The 18,991-nt window shown below is 36.6% G+C and overlaps 1 long non-coding RNA gene across 1 annotated transcript in view; it reads left to right on the top strand.

The window, feature by feature from the left end:
- Positions 1-18,991, top strand: part of LOC131421835 (uncharacterized) — a 261,141-nt gene that overhangs the window by 200,723 nt on the left and 41,427 nt on the right. Inside the window, exon 4 of the long non-coding RNA XR_009223957.1 lies at positions 7,286-7,358. This is a non-coding gene — a long non-coding RNA (uncharacterized LOC131421835). The remainder of the gene's footprint in view (positions 1-7,285; positions 7,359-18,991) is intronic.

The following is an 18,991-nucleotide window of genomic DNA, read 5'->3' on the forward strand; positions in this document are numbered from 1 at the left end:
AGGCGCAAGGAGAAAGACAGCAGAGAGGAGGTCACATTTAATGGTGAGATACGGGAAGTGAGGAAGAAATCTTAAGTGTTGTAAGGTAGTTGGCTTTCACTCTGAGTGAGATGGAAAGCCATGGAAGGAGTTAGAATAGAGGAGTGGTTTGTCTTTTATTTAAAAAGGATTATCTTATTCAGTCTTTGTAAAAACCCTATGAAGCAATGTTTCAGTGAGAATTATTTTAGATGCAAGTAAACCAACTGAAATTCGATTTCAAATTAAGAGTTTATTTTTCTCCTAGAACAGTGGGTCTGGAGGAGGTGGGTCTGAAGATGGTTTAGTGAATTAATGATGCTGGCACTGTGGGCTTGTCATTCTCCTGGTCTTCCCATTATACATGTTGATAAGGTGGTTGCTATAACTCCAAACATCACATCCTCACACAGCTGTCCTCAAAGGCAGGAAGAAAGAGAGCTTCTCATTCTTGATCTTGCTCTCCCGTTCCCTCTCTCACTCTCTCACTCTTTTGCAGAGAGTGAAATCTTTGTCTTATGAGCTTCCTTTGAACAAAACTAGGTTACATATCAAATAAACCAATTATTAACTGGCAAGTGGGAACAGTATTATCATCAATCAAGAGATGTCGTCCAGGGTAGGACACTGCAGTGCCTGGCATATAATAGGTGCTTATATGTTAAATTAATAATGAATACCTGAATATTTTCAAAATGTAAATTTTGCTAAAAATTTCCCTCTGTGCACTGCTTTCACTGCATCCCACAAATTTTGACTTTATATTTTCATTTTCATTTAGTTCAAATCATTTTTTCCTTGAGACTTCTTTTTTGATCGTTATTTAATTCATTTAATTTCCAAATAATTATGGATTTTTCAACTATTTTTCTGTTATTAATTTCTAGTTTAGTTAATTTCTAATTTAATTAATTTAACACATTTTGCATGGTTTCTATGATTTAAGTTTGTTGACGTATGCTTTATGTTCCAGAATGTGATCTATCTTGGAGCATGTTCCCGTGACCTTGAGAAGAATGTGTACTTTATTATTATTGGATGGAGTTTTCTATAAATGTCAATTAGATAAATTTGATTAATGGTGCTGTTCAGGTCAACTATATCCTTACTGATTTTTAACATGATTCATACATTAATTACTGAAAGAGGGGTTTTGAAGTTTTCCAGGATAGCAGTGGATTTGACTATTTCTTCCTTCAGTTTTATCACATTTGTCTCATACATTTTGACATTTTGTTAGGTGCAAACACGTTGGTCATTCTGTACTGCTCCTCTTTATCCCTGAAATAACCTTCCTTGTTTTGAAATTTGCTTTTCTGAAATTAATATAGTTACTCCAGCTTTCTTTTGTTAGTATTAGCATAGTATATCTTTCTCTATCCTTTAATTAGCATATTCAGACTATGCATATTTAAAATGATTATTGGCATAGTTGGATTAATATCTACATTTTTGTAACTTTTGAATTCATCACATTTGTTCTCTTTTTTCTTTTTTCCTTTCTTCTTCTTCAGCTTTTGCTGATCTTAATTGAGTACTTTATATATATTTCCATTTCCTCTTCTTTCTTAACATATTAATTATACTTCATTAGCAATATCTTAGTGGTTGCCTTAGAGTTTGTAAACTTCGGCAAGTAATCTAAAGTCTACCTTAAAATCAGACTATGTGCTTCACATATACTGTAGGCCCCCTATACCAGAGTATTCTCAATTCATTGCTGTCATTCATTTTATTTATCCACATGCTTTAACCACCCAATACTTTGTTACTACTATTACTGTAAACAAACTGTTATCTTTTAGATTAATTAAGAATGAGAAAACAATATATAGTTTATATAGTTATATATAAAATTAGTTATTATACCAGAGCTCTCTTTGTGTGGTGGTAAGGTATGGATAAGGGGAAGCATTCTCTAATTTTGTAACTTAATCTCAGTCTTTTAGTTGTCTTGTGTCCCTGGAATGTGACTTTCACAAGTGTTTTTTAGATTTTTTTTCCTCCTTAAGTATGTGTGACTGGAGTGGGAGAAATGCCCTTCTCCCAGCTGTGAAGAGTCTAGTAATGTCTTTTCCCTGGATAGTAGGCCTTTGTTATGGAGAAAACTCTGGGAAAATTTCCCAATGTCAGATCTAGAATAGGTTCTTTCTTGGATCTTCACATTGAGAAGTGGACTTTCTGGAGGTAAATCCTATGAATTTGAGACCTCCCCTAACACTAGTGCCCAGGAGATTTTTATTCTCACTCTAGTCTACATTTGATTTTTGGCAATTCATCAAAATTACCTTGAAGTTTTCTTATCGGTTTATGGCTCCGATGGCTTCTGTTCCAGGTTAACTGATCTTGGCTGTGTCTCACTGATTTGGCTTGTATGTTCAGATTTTAGGGTAATGGTTTACCCTGCAACACATATCCTCTAGTAGTCTAAGAAGAGTCATTGATTTTTAGTTTGTTCAGCTTTGTTTTATTGTAAGGAACGGAGTGATGACTTCTGAGCTCTTTACAAACCAAAGTTGAAACCAGAAGTCTGGGAATCTGAATTTTGCCTTTTCCCTTAGGGAGCCATGACTCATAGTGTTGGAAATTCTAACATTATAGGGACATAAAAATGTAGGAAATTATAGGAATAAACAAGTATACTAAGGGTATTCAAAAGATGTAGGGCTACCACAAATATCACGAATATTTACTAGACCACACAATCATCGAAACAGCTAGTGAGAAACTATGTGCTTAATAACATTCAGCTTAGCTAGTTCCACAGAGGTATTGGCTGCCTACTGGGATCACAGTATTTAAAGTCTGTGGTCTATTGTTCTCTAGATGGTGTTTAAAAGGACGAAGACAGTGTTTTCAGTGACTTATTTTTCTAAACTTCTAGTGCTGACCAGATGCCCACAACCCTGTTCATTTGATTGACATATCCCCTAGCTAAATTTAGATAGTCAGTTTGGCGATAGACAAATCCTGGGAGCTGTTTTTGTAAGGAGAACATTTCCTCATCTCTGATCTGGTTTATTATGTGAGCTATTATGTTTTAATGGTAAGTACATAATCCTATTACTTTATTTGCCTTTATTCAATATATATGTTATCTTATTCTAAATACTGAAAATAGACTAATTTTCCAGATGATAATATATTTTTACCCTACCCCACATGCCGTTTTTTGTATTGGGCCACCTTTCTTCAGAAATTTCTGGGAGAATAGAGAAAATCAAATAGTCATCTGTACAATATGTGATTAGGAATCTGAAGCTCTTGATTTAATGAGGTTTGAAGATTGTCTTAAATTCTGTTTATTCATGCTCTCTTTGCTGCCCCATTATAGGGCTGAATGTGACCCCAGGGTGGACAGTAAATACTTGTTGACTGACTGAAGCACAAATGTTAGTTGCCACAAAATAAACTTGCCTAGTCAGAGGCAACAGGGTCAAAGCTTTTCATTCTAAACGAAATATTTTTTGACAGTTTTGCCTATAAAAGAAGTTAGTAATTTTAACAGGAGCTACAGTAATATTGTTGGCTTTTTCATAGTATGTACAGTATTACTGAAATATGTAAATTTAAGAAGTCTATTTTAATAAGCTCTTTTCAAAGTTATGAATGTGCCCTTTTGATGAGATGAATAAAAATAAAAGATAATTAGATTGACTGCTATGAAAGAACTCACATTTCTACCCCGGGCTATAGTGAAACATTTTGCCTGAGTTACACAGCTTGATTTATCCAAGAAAAGTGCATATATAGTATTCCTACAGCAAGGAAGTATAGAAACTAATGTCATGACCTTAAATCAGAATTATCAATCTAATAAGGGCTTATTTTAATGTAAGAAAGTGATTTAAAAGATGCATTTTAATAGCACTTATTAAACCTAATATATAAGAAAATTTGTGCTTGGACTGTGTTGTTGAAGCTCTTGAAAATAGGTAGAGGACTTTGACTTCTAAATCAGAATATTAACATTAGAAGATATGTTAGTTTCTTGGTCTTCCTGGATTCTTGCCCCACTGCACAATCTCTGCTTGTGGGTTAAGCTTCATGTGTGGATCTGACATCAAACAAAACTTTGAACAACAAAGCATCCCACTAAATTTGTGTTAATCCCACTCTGGCCATAACACAGAGTTGCCTGTAACCAGGGTCCTGTTCCCACCATCAGTCTCTTCTGATTAAGGGTCTACCTTGTACTCTGGCTTCACAATTACGTTTATATTTTCCGGCTCTTCAGCAACTGAGTTGCTGTCGTGACACGTCAAATCTCCAAATGATTGGATTCCTGCTCACACAGTTTTGTCCCTTTTTCGGCTTGATGCTTCTGAACTTCTACTTCCTCTTATCATCTTTGCTTAAATAGAAAGCCTGGTTGTAGGATTCAGTTTATATGCTTGCTTTTAGTACTCAATTGGGAATTGTAATTGAACCTGGATCCTACACTCCTAAGAAAATATAAAACTGTCTCTTAAAATGGAAGGTAATTTCAAGAATTTGAGGTTTGAATTTATCTTTAGGGTGACTATTGTTTTGAGAAACAAATAAAATGATACGTCCTACTATAAAACAAATAAAGAAATAACACAATGTTTGTGGTTCTTTAAGTTATATAAATGAAAATTAAATATCCTCAACTGAAACAGATGTTTAAAGGTGGAAATGTCCAATAAGTTTTTCTCCTCTGTACATTTATAGAGACTTTAGCTGGTTATAGTTTTAGTAGCTTCACCTTTAAAGATTGTTTCTTTTAAAAATATATTTATTTTGAAAGTGTGGTTTTAAAGTGCCCTATGACCTTATTACTTATTTTTGCTCTTCAGAGGATAAGTTGTGTGTATTCTTACTATTTTACTCTCAGTGGTTTGGGAATAGAATCTGCGGAGACTGAGGAAAGACTAGTCCCGTCCCCCTCTTTAACTCGAATGAAAAGAGAAGCTGAAAAGGCACTTTGTCATCTTAACGTAAACTATACTACCAATTCCCTAGATTTAGACTGAATAACAAAAAATGCTTTGATGTTGGGCTATTAAACTCTGTTAGCTGTCCCAGTGGAACCATAAGGAAAGGCAGTCCTTTTGTAGGGAGGATCTGCTTTTCCCTTAAGAACGTGGCTATTTCTGAGGTCAGTCCTCCTGGGAGAAGATTGCTCCCAGGGCTGTGGTGCAGAATTAGGGAAGGGTTAGCAAAGGAAAGAAGCTAACACAGTTAGGAGGTAGTTGCAGCTACTATCACCACTGTGGGAGGCTTGTGCCCAGGAGTAGTGATAGGTTCTAGAAGCAATATTATAGGAGCCAGACCAGAATAGGAGAGATTTCGAGGGTATTTAATTATGGGGAACATTTGCTGGTAGAGGTGGTAGAGGTGGTGGGGCTGAAATTCTGGAAAACAAGACTGTGGGGTCTGAGTCAGTATAATTTGAATATTTAGTGAAAATATGGCATTCCTTTGGAATTACAGGTAGTGATGCTTGGAAATTTGAACTCTAAACCAACTTTTCCAGGACGGATGACTCTGTTTTAGTCCTGGTTCTAGACTAGACCTTTTAGACCTATTTATAAGCTATTACCTCTAATTAATCAAATAAAATTTTATATTTTTACTGTCTCAAGTGAAGTTTCAGGAATTTTTTTTTTTTAATTCTAGGTATCCAGTGAAGTTTAAGGAAGTTCTTTACATTGCTATTTGAGTTCATTCTCAAATTTGAGGATCTAGCATGACTTTGGTTCTACACAAGATTATGCTGAAACACTGCTTCCTTTGTGAAATCTTCTATGGCCCCTCTCAGGGAGAAGTAATTTTGCTCTTTTGATGATACATGTCACTTTTTTGTCACTTTTTTTCACTTGGTTTTTATTAGGGTCCATATTACTGTTATTTTTGTGCATATCCTATATGTCCTATGGTACTATACTATACTATACTACATTTTCATTTGTTTCTTTATTTACTCAGCAAACATTAATTACTTGCTATGTTCTTGTTCTCCTTCTCCTAGCATTTAACAAAATACAGAACATAGATATAATAGATGCTCAGTAAATGCTGGCAAAAAGCTAGCAAAAGAGAATACAGATCTTCCTTGGCTTATGATGGGGTTACGACCCGATTAACCCATCATAAGTTGAAAACGCATTTAATACACCTAACCTACCAAACATCATAGCTTAGCCTAGCCTACCTTAAATGTGCTCAGAACACTTACATTAGCCTCCAGTTGGGTAAAATCATCTAAGACAGACTGTTTTATAATAAAGTGTTGTATATCTCATGTAATTTATTGAATACTATACTGAGAGTGACAAACAGCATGGTCATCGGTGTATAGGGCGTGATTGTGGGGCTGACTGGGAGCTGTGGTTCGCTGCCCAGCATCACGAGAATCGTACAGCATATCGCTAGCTCAGGAAAAGATCAAAATTCAAAATTCGAAATACAGTTTCTACTGAATGCGTATTGCTTTTGCACCATCGTAAAGTTGAAAAATCATTAAGCTGCAACATTGTAAGTCAGGGACCGTCTATATTTTCCTTTTCTTAAGCTCCTTGGAATAGCTTCTCTCAATATGCCCTTAATGGTCAGGATGGAAAACTGACACAGCAGTGTCTCTTTGTGTGTGTTTATTTTCCCTAATTAAAAAACCCCACACTTTGAAAATTTTATTTCGATATGTATCTTACGTCTAAGTAAATGATGAGAAATTTGTTAATATGGGATAAAACTCTTAATTACAGAGAGCTAGTCTACTAGTTAATAGTTATGAGACAAAAGCAGAAGATATTTGTTTATTCCTTTCAGGATCTCACAAAGAGATCCTAAAGTGACATGACAAAATTGCTGGTGATGCTTAGGAATATTAAAAAAAGAATTAAAATGCATCTAATTAGCTATCACTTTAGTGGCCTATGGCTCATTGCGATGAAGAACTGATGTACTTTTCAGAGCTCGAAAATATGCTGTTCACGTTGCAGGAACATTCAGTTTTCCACAGAAGAAACATATGCTGTCAGTGCAATGCAAACAACTACCAGTATTGCAAAGGAGATAGAAGAAAAGCGGAATATGAAGACAAAACAGAATTTTTAAAAACTATAAACATCACAAATTTTGAGTATCCCAGATTTAACTGAAGTTGTATTTGGGCTTTCTGCAGTTTTAACTTTTTCTGCAAAGTATAAAGTGAACATTTTATGGGTTGAAATAAAAACCTTGGCCAATTTTAAAAACTGTAAATTTAAAACAATTGTAAAACATGTTTCTCCTTTTCTAGGTTGTGAGTCCCTTGAGGATAGGGATTATTGTGTCTTTTTCATCTCTAATTCCCAGCATTTATGCAATCCCTGGTAAGTAGGAAATGCTTAATAAATGTTTGCTAAATGAAGTAATTGATATTTCCTTATTGACCTCTTCACTCCAAGCTTTGTTATGTATATAAACATGAAGCATTTTATCGCTTGTTTTACTTAAAAAGTTTCTCCTCTAGAATAAATTAAGGATAAAGAACATGAAATATTTTTTAACTGAAACTTGTGCTCCAGCTACATGTACTATGAGATTACGGTTATATGAGCTTTTAAATATTATTTCTCTTTAGAACAAATATATCTAAATGCTGGTTGTAATAGAGAGGGGATTCACCGAAAAACCTTCAAACGTTGGAAGCCCCACTGTGTGGAGAAATACTGGATGATTGTTTGATAGAATTATAAAGAATGAAGGCATTATATTTCCTCTGAAAACCACCTGAGATGATATCAGTGAAAGGAGTCGGCTTAAATTATTTAGGTGAGATTATCTGTGTTGGGGAAAGATATAGTATATAGGAAAAAAATAATCTGCAATAGGAGAAAGAAGCATTGTAAAAGCAGAGAGCCTACGATACAGAGAAGCCAAGTAGACTCTTCCCATTCATAGAAGACGACATAAAGACTCCTGATTCCATAGGCAAGACCCATAGCTCAGCTTCCATTTCTTCCCTTGTGACAACTGCATCTTGCTGAGTAGATGAAAGCTCCATACAAGTCACCAAGATGGAGCAGCTGCATGGACCTGGAATCCTATAAGGAGCACCCCTAATCCCATTCAAAGGGTAGGAAGAAAGGGGAACAATGTAACATATTAAAGTGTCACAAGTTTTTTGTTTTCCTGGTTTTATTATTAACTGGGGAAAACATAAAAGTGGTGTGCTGGAATTGTCTCCCACTGGCCTTTGAGAGCCATTTGTGCACGTCTTCACAGCTGTACATTTAATGAGGTGATGTTGAAATTGGCCACTGTGGGAGTATTTACATGACAAAAAATGACAAAAGCTACAAGTCAGAGTATTTGGTTTATTTGTTTGTTTTAAGAGCTAGTTTACCGGCCCACTACTGAGAAGATATGGAAACTTAATTAGACCCTTGAAATTAAAATCAATTATTCATTATACTTCTTACCAATTTTCTGAATTCATCCTCTTCTTTTCATCCTGGTGTCCCTCTGCCTGTTGGATAAAATGCACTCATCTCTGCTTAACATACAGGCAAACCAGGCGTTCGTCCTTGTGTCTTTCCCCAACAGCTTTAGCTACATATGCAAACCGTCCATGTTTTCTTGCCTCTGTGAATTTTGCGTATGGTGGTCTCTCTGCATCGAATAAATTTCTCCCATGTTTACTTCTTACCAAATCCTACTCATTCCTTAAAACTCAGCTACAGTATTTATCACTCCTTAGGGAAACCTTTTCTTAACCTCTCCCACCGCTACCATGAGCTGAATTAAGTGTTCTGCTTTGTAATCTTGTTGTAGGCTCTGATTGCCCTTATTATAGCATATTTATGTCAGAGAGTCTGTATTAGTTTTCTATTGCTGCTGTAACAAATCACCACAAATTTAGTGGCTTAAAATAACATAAATTTATTCTTACAGTTTTGGAGATCAGAAGTTTGACATGGGTCACAGTGAGCTAAAATCAAAGTGTTGGTGAGGCTGTATTCCTTTCTTGAGGTTCTAGGGGAGAATCTGTTTCCTTACTTTTTCCAGCTTCTAGAGGCTGGCTACATCTTTGACTCATGGGCATCTTTCATCTTCAAAGCCAGCAATGGCTGGTTAGTCTTTCTCACGTCATATCACTCTGACACTGACTCTTCTGCCTCTCTCTTCCAGATTTAAGGATTCTGGTGGTTACCTTTGGCCTACCCGGATAATTCAGGAAAGTCTTTCTATTTTAGAATAAACTGATGAGCAACTTAATTACATCTGTCACCTGAATTTCCCTTCGTAATGTAACATAACATGTTCACAAATTCTGGGAATTAGGGTGTAGACCTCTTTGGGAGGCCATTTTTTCTGGTACCACAGAGTCATAAATATTATTTAACGGGCATGTATACAGTCCCAGATTCCAGTGCTGCTTAAGTGCTCAGTACATAATTTTTCAATAAATTAGTATTTCTAAAATCATCAACAAGTTTTTCAGAGAATCATGCAAGGTTAGAATTAGGAACAACCTTAAAGTTTAGCTCTTTCACATTTCTTGGGCTATAGTAGAGGTTTAAAAAGTTTATTGATTATGTATCTTTGTATAAGTTTTAGTTTCTGCCCTTGTAAAGCTCCCATTCTTACTCTGCTACACAAAAAGTTATTGAATACATCACTAATGATGACAACATATTTAGAAGTGCCCAACTTGAATAAAAACTCATTGGACAAATCTTCTTCTTAAACCCGATTTAAACATTCTCATGAACTGCACGTATTTTAGAATATTTCAAGAATCCCCTGACCATTCTGTACAGTTTTTCAACATTCATCAAAAATGTACCATTCTCTAAACAGAAATATGACCTCCTTAAAGCATAGTGTAAGCAATAATTTACAATTGATTTTTGTGTCTTGCTAGCATATAAATAAAAAATATGCCATGTTTGAATCCATAGGAAAAAATCTATCTGTAAACTCCTACTTTTTAAATAGGAAATCAAAAACCATTTTTTTCACAAGGAGATATGGGTCAGCAGATTAATTTGGGCTGATATCTCAAAATAGTCAGAAAGTTACCTCAAAACAAAACAAAACAAAATTAAAGAAATATATTGCACAGTGGTTTGGTAACAATGTATACTCTATCTCTATAAATCTAAATGAGGTACAGAAAGGTAATACTCTCATCTCTGAATACATTTTTACTCAACAAATTTGCTGCTTAATTCTACAGCACTCCGTAACTACTCTTTGATTTTGTGGAAAGCGATCTTGGAGAAGCTGATTGTAGTGTGAATGTATGAATTAATGTAATTTAACATCAGAGTGTTACTATTCAAAAAGACTTTGACACAACATTTTAAGATTATATTATGCAAAACTAGTGTATTGATTTCAATAATGCCTACAGTATGGTTCTGGGAAGGCAAACTAAAAGATGACATAAAAATTCAAAGGAATTTAACATTGTTTACAGGGACATGGGATTCTTGTATTGGCAAAATCAGACAATTATATTATTAACAAAGCTAGATGAATAGTCAGCCAGTGGATAATTTCTGGGCTTTTTCATATTTTATCTAGTTCAAAGTAACTTGAGATGATATTGGATTTCCCTGAATATATAGTAGGTTTCCTCCCTCTCTCAGGTACTAGGATCTGTGAAAAGCTGTCTCTTTCTATTTGTGTGATAATACTGTTTTTTTGCAAGTGATCTTTTCTTGTTTGTCTCTCCAGGTTATTGTCATCAAATTGTTCTTATTAAACACAAAACATGCAAAATTCTATGCTGCATTATGTAAAGACCATTCAGCAGACATGGTCCAGAATTCTTCTTTCTATAATCTTCCCAGTTCTAGTACAGAACTGATTATATCATTTTGTCCTTTATTTCTTTGATTTTCATGTGTGTAGAATTGCTGATGCAATTACAGATCGTGGGCAAAACTGTACACTTCCTAATCACAGACAGCATAATGAACCTAGGGAGCCGTGAATGTGAAACGTAGGGTAAGTTATTGAACTTGGATCTTCAATTTAATAAAAGATAATTATATATATAAAAAGAAAAAAGATAATTATATACATTTCACTTTTAATATGTATATTTAAATAAATATATATTGCAATTTTCTTATAGGATTAAATGAAATTAAGTAAAATATCTAGCACAGTTCTAGCACCCAATAGTGATCAAGAAATATCTATTATACTTTCCTCTGTGGAATGATTGAAATGTACAACAGTGGCACTTTTTGAAGGACAGAAGCAAGGGTGGGTCCAGAGGAAAAGTCAAGTGTTAAAATCACAATTGTAAAAGGCAAGGGTGCATATGAGCTTTCATTAATGTTGCATTTCATTAATGTTTTCACTGTTGTACTCAAAGTTAGGAAGAGAATACCCTGAAGGTAAATGTTAATGGTTATGGTATAAACAGAAATCCTCAAATATTTCATGCCATTACGCTTTACACAGAGGAAATTTGGGATAATTAATGACTAACCCACCATCAGCCATCCCAGAAAATGATAAATATTTTATTCTGATTGTAATTCTTAGGCATGATTAAAGATGATGATTGTATAAAAACTCATTTTTCTTATGGAAATATTTAGTCCCTTTATGTCCTTAATTTTAACTGTAAAATAAATAGCAGTTTATTTCTGTGATAGCTTTCTCTTTAATAGAAAGGGGTCATGTGGTCAATTTTTGATTGATTATATAGAAGTGGTTCATCACTTTATTTTTAAAGCTCAATTAAATCTTTGGGTGAATGCCAAGTCATGCATAGCTTAAAGTTGAAGCTAAAGTTCTGGATAAAATTCACGTGTCCCATGTTTCAAGGCATAGCTTGGATATTAGTTATCTGATTAATAGCTTCTATTTATTGAGCACCTACTATGAGTAAGAAACTGCATTGGGTGGTTTATATACATGATCTCATTTAATGTTCACAGCAGGGCTACTAAATGCATATTATACTTTGGTAACTGATGAAGAAATAGTCTTAGAAAATTTTAAGTGGCCTTTTCAAAGAAGTCACACAACCAGAAAATGTTACAATTGAGGTTCTAATGTTGGACCATCTGATTCTGTGCGGAGGCTGTTCTCCTGCCTCACTGCCTATTTAGCCTTAGTCCCTCCATTATTTGGGAAGGAGTTGTCGAGGCGGTTTTATACTGTCAAGTAGTTAAGCTGGAACCATGTTTCCCAGAATTTCCTTCCCTGCATAATTCTGGGTTAGGGTTAACCACAAGAGATATTGCACAAAATTTGGAAGGCAGAAGCAAAGCAACAGCCATGGTGCTCTGAAGGTCAGTGTTGAGCTCCAGACACCTCCAAAGCTTACCCAGCCATGCTAATATGCTGGCTTGTGTTCTTGGTGTGGAACAGCCGCCAGGCCCTCAGCTCCTTTGTCTTCTGTGAGTCTTGGACCAGGTAAGGGAGCAGTCCTGTGGTGAAGGCGCCAGCTTCCTCTGCAGGCCACCCACATCCACAAAGGAGGAGGCAGTGAGAGACGTAGTTCCTGTTTGCCCTTGTGGGTTGCAGTTTTTCTTGAGGGTGCCAGATTTTTCTGGCTTTCCCCTGGCTCATGTCAGCTTTTCTTCCTTTCTCCTGGCTCTGCTGCCTTACAGTGACTCTAGAGCCATTTCCAGACTGGAAAGAAACAACCTTCCATAGGGTTCTTCACCAGTTCCCATGAATTGGGCAAGATCTAATCTTTACAATAAATCACTTATTCTATATCACACCTAGTAGTTCTGCCTCCCTGTTGGAACCATGACTGCCACAGCTATGAAATGAGTCTTGTAGTGGTCATAGTAGATAGATTATTTCTTGAACTTTCTGAGTGTATCTTTGAAGCAAACTTTAATGTATCTCTGTTAAATTACAAGTTAAACAAGTTATTTTTTTCTTTTGCTTAAAGTGAGTGAATTTGAAATCTAAAATAATCTCTCTAAAGCTCATTTTATTGAACAACTGCATCAAACATACTAGAGTCACAGTGTGGTTTACATGCTTAAATTTACATTCATGAGGTCAAAATACCAGCTTGTATTATTCACTGGATCTTGACTACAAATCTCGTGTAAGTCATCCAAATTAGTTTGCATAGGATCAATTCTAATCTTTGCTATTGAGTGTTTGGTGCTTTGTATTAATTAAGGTGATTGGCTTGTAATTATTCCATTTACTTATGCCCCTACTCAGTTTCTGCATACTAACAATTACCATGTCTTTAATACTACAAGAAATGTATTAAATCTACATCTAAATTGACTTTAAAATATTTAAAACCGATATGATAAATCAATATGTCTTTTTTTTACCCCTCCAGATTACACAGAAGTAGCTTAATTTAGTATCTCATTTGAGATCTTTGGATTATCAATTCAAATGGACCTGTGTAATGTCAAGCAACAGACCTGATCAGAATCCCCTACTATCTGAAAAGAAATAAGAAATAAAATTGAAATGCTTCTAATACATGCTTCTCTTTCCCCTTTTTTACCCTTTGTTTACATTTTATGAGTCCCTATATTGTGAAGAAACTGTGAAGGCCTGACAACAGAGGCCCATTAACCTGGTAATAATAAGAATTGGTAAAGGAGTCGGAAATATAACAGCTTCATTTGTGTCCTCTTTAATGTTTAAAACCCTTCTCTTTGCATTAACTTAATATTCATAAGGAACTTGTGGGATAAACCAATATTATCAGCCTCATTTCAAAGATGAGGATATTGAGACTCGAGGATATTGAGACTCAATGAGGATATTGAGACTCAATGAGGATATTGAGACTCGATGAGGATATTGAGACTCAACGAGGATATTGAGACTCGATGAGGGTATTGAGACTCAACGAGGATATTGAGACTCAATGAGGGTATTGAGACTCAACGAGGATATTGAGACTCGATGAGGATATTGAGACTCGACGAGGATATTGAGGATATTGAGACTCGACGAGGATATTGAGACTCAATGAGGATATTGAGACTCGACGAGGATATTGAGACTCAATGAGGATATTGAGACTCAATGAGGATATTGAGACTCAACGAGGGTATTGAGACTCAACGAGGGTATTGAGACTCAACGAGGGTATTGAGACTCAACGAGGATATTGAGACTCAACGAGGATATTGAGACTCGACGAGGATATTGAGACTCGATGAGGATATTGAGACTCGATGAGGGTATTGAGACTCGATGAGGGTATTGAGACTCAATGAGGATATTGAGACTCAGTGAGGATATTGAGACTCAATGAGGATATTGAGACTCAGTGAGGGTATTGAGACTCAATGAGGATATTGAGACTCAGTGAGGATATTGAGACTCAATGAGGATATTGAGACTCGATGAGGATATTGAGACTCAATGAGGGTATTGAGACTCAATGAGGATATTGAGACTCGATGAGGATATCGAGGAAAGCTGTGAGGCTTTCCTCACACAGCAAAGAAGCGATTGAGCGAAGATTTGAACTCCGGTTCATCAATTTTTACTATGTTGTGTATTCAAATTTTTAAAAACATTTTTTAATGGAAAGCAAATGGTATAACAGAAAGAGCACTTATTTTAGAGTTTTTTGGCTCTCTTTTTCTAGAACCATTTTAGAATTATAGAAATATTGAGAATATAGTACAAAGTTACTATATAGTGCGTATCAAGTTTTATTAATATTTTATATTGATGTGACACATTGTTACAATTGATAAACCAATATTGATACATTATTATTAACTAAGGTCCATAGTTTATTTAGATTTTCTTAGTTTTTACCTATGTCATTTTTTAGTTCCAGGATACCATATTTATTTGTTTGTTTGTTTTTGAGCACTTCTTTATTTTTGTTTTTGTTTTTGTGTGTTTGTTTTCCGAGCACTGTCTTACTTTCTGGCACTACAAGTTGCTGCAGACTCATCTTGTATTATTTCCTTCCCTAATCCTAGAATCAGCCATTTCTCCAAGGATCCCTGGTTACTTTTATTAGAGAAAGATACTAGAAACCACGATCTGGGGACGAGGTGTACTCATTGCTGTGGAGTTATTTCTTTTAGACCAGCTCAAATGCCATAAAAAATACCATAGACTAGGTGACTTAAAAACCGAAATTTATTTTCTCACAGTTCTGGAGGCTAGAAGTTTGAGATCAAGGTGCCAGTTTGGTCAGGTTCTGGTGAAGTTTCTCTTCCTAGCTGACAGATGGCCACCTTTCTGCTCTCTCCTTACATGGCCTTTACTGTGTGTGTGCACATGGAGAGAGAGAGAGAGAGATCTCTCTTTCTCCGTCTTCTTAGAAGGCCACTAATCCCATCATGAAGACCTACCTTTAAGACCGAATCTATCCCTAATTACTTTTCAAAGGCCCCATCTTCAAATACTATCACATATGGGTTAGGACTTCAACATACGAATTTGCGGGGAGGACACAAGCATGTGTGGGAATGGATACTAAGGATATGGGGCAATGGTAGAAGGACCATAAAGTTGGATCAGGCTGAATTTATTGATATGGGCTCACTAAGCAGAGATTCTGCATTTAATGTTATAGCTCAGGGAGTTAGAAAGAGCTCTAATAGTTTGTTTGTTTGGTTTTCTGAGACATGGACCAAAAGGTGGCTCACAGTGAGTGAGCTGGAAATGTCAGACCTGCCTTGGTTTAATATAGATGAGGGATTCAAAAGCTTAGGGAGATGGGAATGTTAGGGTGGATTTGTCATTTAAGATCCACTTAAACTGGGAGTGTCTAGAAAACATACTTTTCCCCAATAGTATGAGAAATAAATTTGTGAGGGCAGCCTCAGTACCTGTGAAGAGCTCTGTGATTGTTCTTCTCTGTAGGCCAGAACTTACTGTGAGAACTATAATCATTGAATTGGGAAACCTAAACGCAGTGGGAATAATTGGATCCCAGAATGGCAGGGGCCAAGTGGCCACACTTATCCACCAAAGACATGGTGGGCATGGTTACTGTAATGGACAGCAGAGTCAATGCAACAATCAGAATAGTCTGACCCTCACAGACCTGTGGTGTTGGCTAATCGATTGTGGTATTCCTAGAAGTGAAATAGATAGGAAGCCTACTAAATTCTTACATCTGTATAAGCAGAAAAGTTCTAGGTCAAGTGAATGGAAGTCTAACCTGAATCATGAAAAAGAGAGTCATGGACCTTCAATCAATTCCCAGAGTTGAGCCGATTTACAGCCCCAGAACACTCTGAATGAAGGGACGTCTGTATCCCCTTGAAGAAAGACCCTGGTACACTGCAATAATTTTATAGTTAGTATTTCTCTCAGTCTTCCCCAAAGGGATCTACGGCTTGTGGAAATAAGCACTGAATAGAACATATTAGCCAAATTTGTAATAGCAAGGTATTTATTGATTGCTGATTAATGGATTTAGTAAATCCATTAATATGATATTGGATATAGGGGCCTTAATGGATAGGACCACAGCATTAAAGTTGTAGTAATCCATTGTGAGGCACCATTCATTCTTTCCAGGTTTAAGAACAGGCAAAATTGGCTGTCAAATAGAAAAACAGTGGTAAAGCTATTCATTAATTAGACCTTATTTATGATAAGTTTGAGTCCTTGAAGGTCAAGTTTTAACTTACACCAAGCCACATTAACTATTTTAACTGGGAGTCTTGAACTCCCAACACCCAAAAAAACTTCTTCAATATTCAAGTTATAAGGGGTACGTAATTAATTCAGATTCTCCGTCTGATATCCTATAGGGAACTAAAATTAGCATTGCAGGGCCATTCCCAAAGATAATATGGATTACCAAGAAGAGAGAGAGAAAACTCTACTTCGTAAATTAAAATTGCATTTGGAGGTAATGGAATCAATACTATACCTCATAATGATGAAATCAGACAGCTCCTCCTTGGTAAGGAAAATCAATATCAGACAACAGAAGACTGTCAAGTGCAGCTACACAACATTCTGTTGGCTACTGGTCTTGTTACTCTTGGCCTTGATGCTTTCTTTGGTTTGTGATCTGGAGGCCCAAGCCCTCCAAATAAACTCTTCTTTCAACCAAACTTAGCGAGTGCTGAGGCCCACATGCCATCAAGTATGGCTAATGCACCACTTGGCTTGCCTGTCACCAACTGAACTGACAACTGAAAAAAAGGGCCCATAATAATTAGGTAAATTAGACTGCCTGACTAAAAGCTAATGCTAGAGGTCCAATCTCAGCCATAGATATTTTACTTAACAAACAATGTGATACCCTGTTAACAGCATATACCTAAATCAGGCTATATGACTAGAAACCTATCTTCAATGCAACCTCTATCATCTCTTATCTGGGTAAGATCTTGGACTGTTGGGAGCTTTTAGATTCAGCCACCCTTAACTGGAGTTTTAATTGTGCTAGTTGGGTTCCAATGTGTTAGCCCAATTATGACAGTGTCACAGATGGAAGTGTCACAGATTATGGTAGTGACACATTACCTTTGCTAGCTGTGCACCCACAAAACCCCCTGACTTAAAAGATATTTGCAGATCAAGCTCCCAGGCCTAATATTGCCTTCAAATTCCAAATATAATCAACCTTGTTACGATACCATGGAGCCACAAAAACATGAATACATCAATCTGAGTGGCTATCCATTTGGGAAGAGTAGCCCAGTCCCATATCCCAGATGACATGGAACTTACCTGGCCCTGGAGCTCACTGCTAGAGATGACATTGCTGCAGGCAATATTACCCTAGCCCAAGTTGTTACTATGGAGATGACTTTGCCCCCTGTGCTGGAGAGGACTTCAGCCCAGACACTTGGACCACTGTCCCAGCATCACTCATGGGCTGCCTCTCCTAAGGGCTGACAAATTGGACATGGGACATTTATTACTTTTATTCCTTTAATATCAGGGATTCTATTACATATCATGAACTCGCTATTTGCTTAGCCCATGATCTGGTATATTCTTTTTTCTCTGCCAAAATGTATATCCCTACACTCCCATGCCTAAAGGAAGATCTTGGAGTTGGTACTACTGTCTGTGCCACTCTAAAAAATAATGAAGATTATTGCTTTCCCCAGGAGACAACGGCCTCATAGGGGTTCATCCCTCTACCCTCTGGGGATAGGGTCTCTCACTCTCCAGCACCTTCTCTTATTCTGTCCCTCCAGCTTTCTACTATGACCTCCCACCCTGTATCTCTGACCATGACCATCACCACTACCCCTTCCCATTGGTTACAGAAAAAAATACCACTGACCTTTACATATACCTACCTGAACTATCAGTTCATACCCTCCAATAATGTAACTCCTGGACCTGCCAACTTGACCCAAGGAATACAAGATATTATTGTCACGGAAAACATAACTAATTCTTTTAACATACTTTGTAACTGCACCAAGATATTGTTAGAGACTCCAGGAATTTCAGATCTGTTTTTTTGGCTAATGTCATATAAGTGGGAAACTTGGTTATGGGCTGGCATATAAAGGACTCCTTAAACTCAGACTTGCTTTTCTTTTCTTCATTCTCATAATAAAATGTTTTCTACCCACTGTTTAAGGCATCTTATAACCTTCTCTGTGGAAGTCTCCTCTATTATTCAGGCCACTCAAATACTTGAAATAATCGAGCTCAAATCTTTTGTCAAGACATCAAAAGGTCAATTTTTAATACAGATTTCTTTGAAATGCTGTCTTGACCCAGTTTTGAGATCCAGGCTAGAAGCCAGTCAGCTCTCCTTGAGCAGCTGGTTAAATCCACACCCCAACCACTTTCTTTATAAGGCTCTCACACTGTGGGCCGCTACATATCTGCCCTAATTTCACCTAGGGCTAGGTACCAGGCAAGTAGGGACAGCCCCAGAGCCTGCAAAATTATTCAAATTAGCCAATCCACAGGGAGCCTGAGAAACTTGATTACCATACATAAACTGCCAGTTTGCTCCAGTTTGCTGTTATCCTGTCCCTGGGTACAACCTCCTGTTTGGCCCTGCCTGGCAGCCTTGTCTTGTTTGGATCTGTAA

Source organism: Diceros bicornis, chromosome 25, assembly GCF_020826845.1.
Source record: "Diceros bicornis minor isolate mBicDic1 chromosome 25, mDicBic1.mat.cur, whole genome shotgun sequence".
Classification (NCBI taxonomy): Eukaryota; Metazoa; Chordata; class Mammalia; order Perissodactyla; family Rhinocerotidae; genus Diceros; species Diceros bicornis.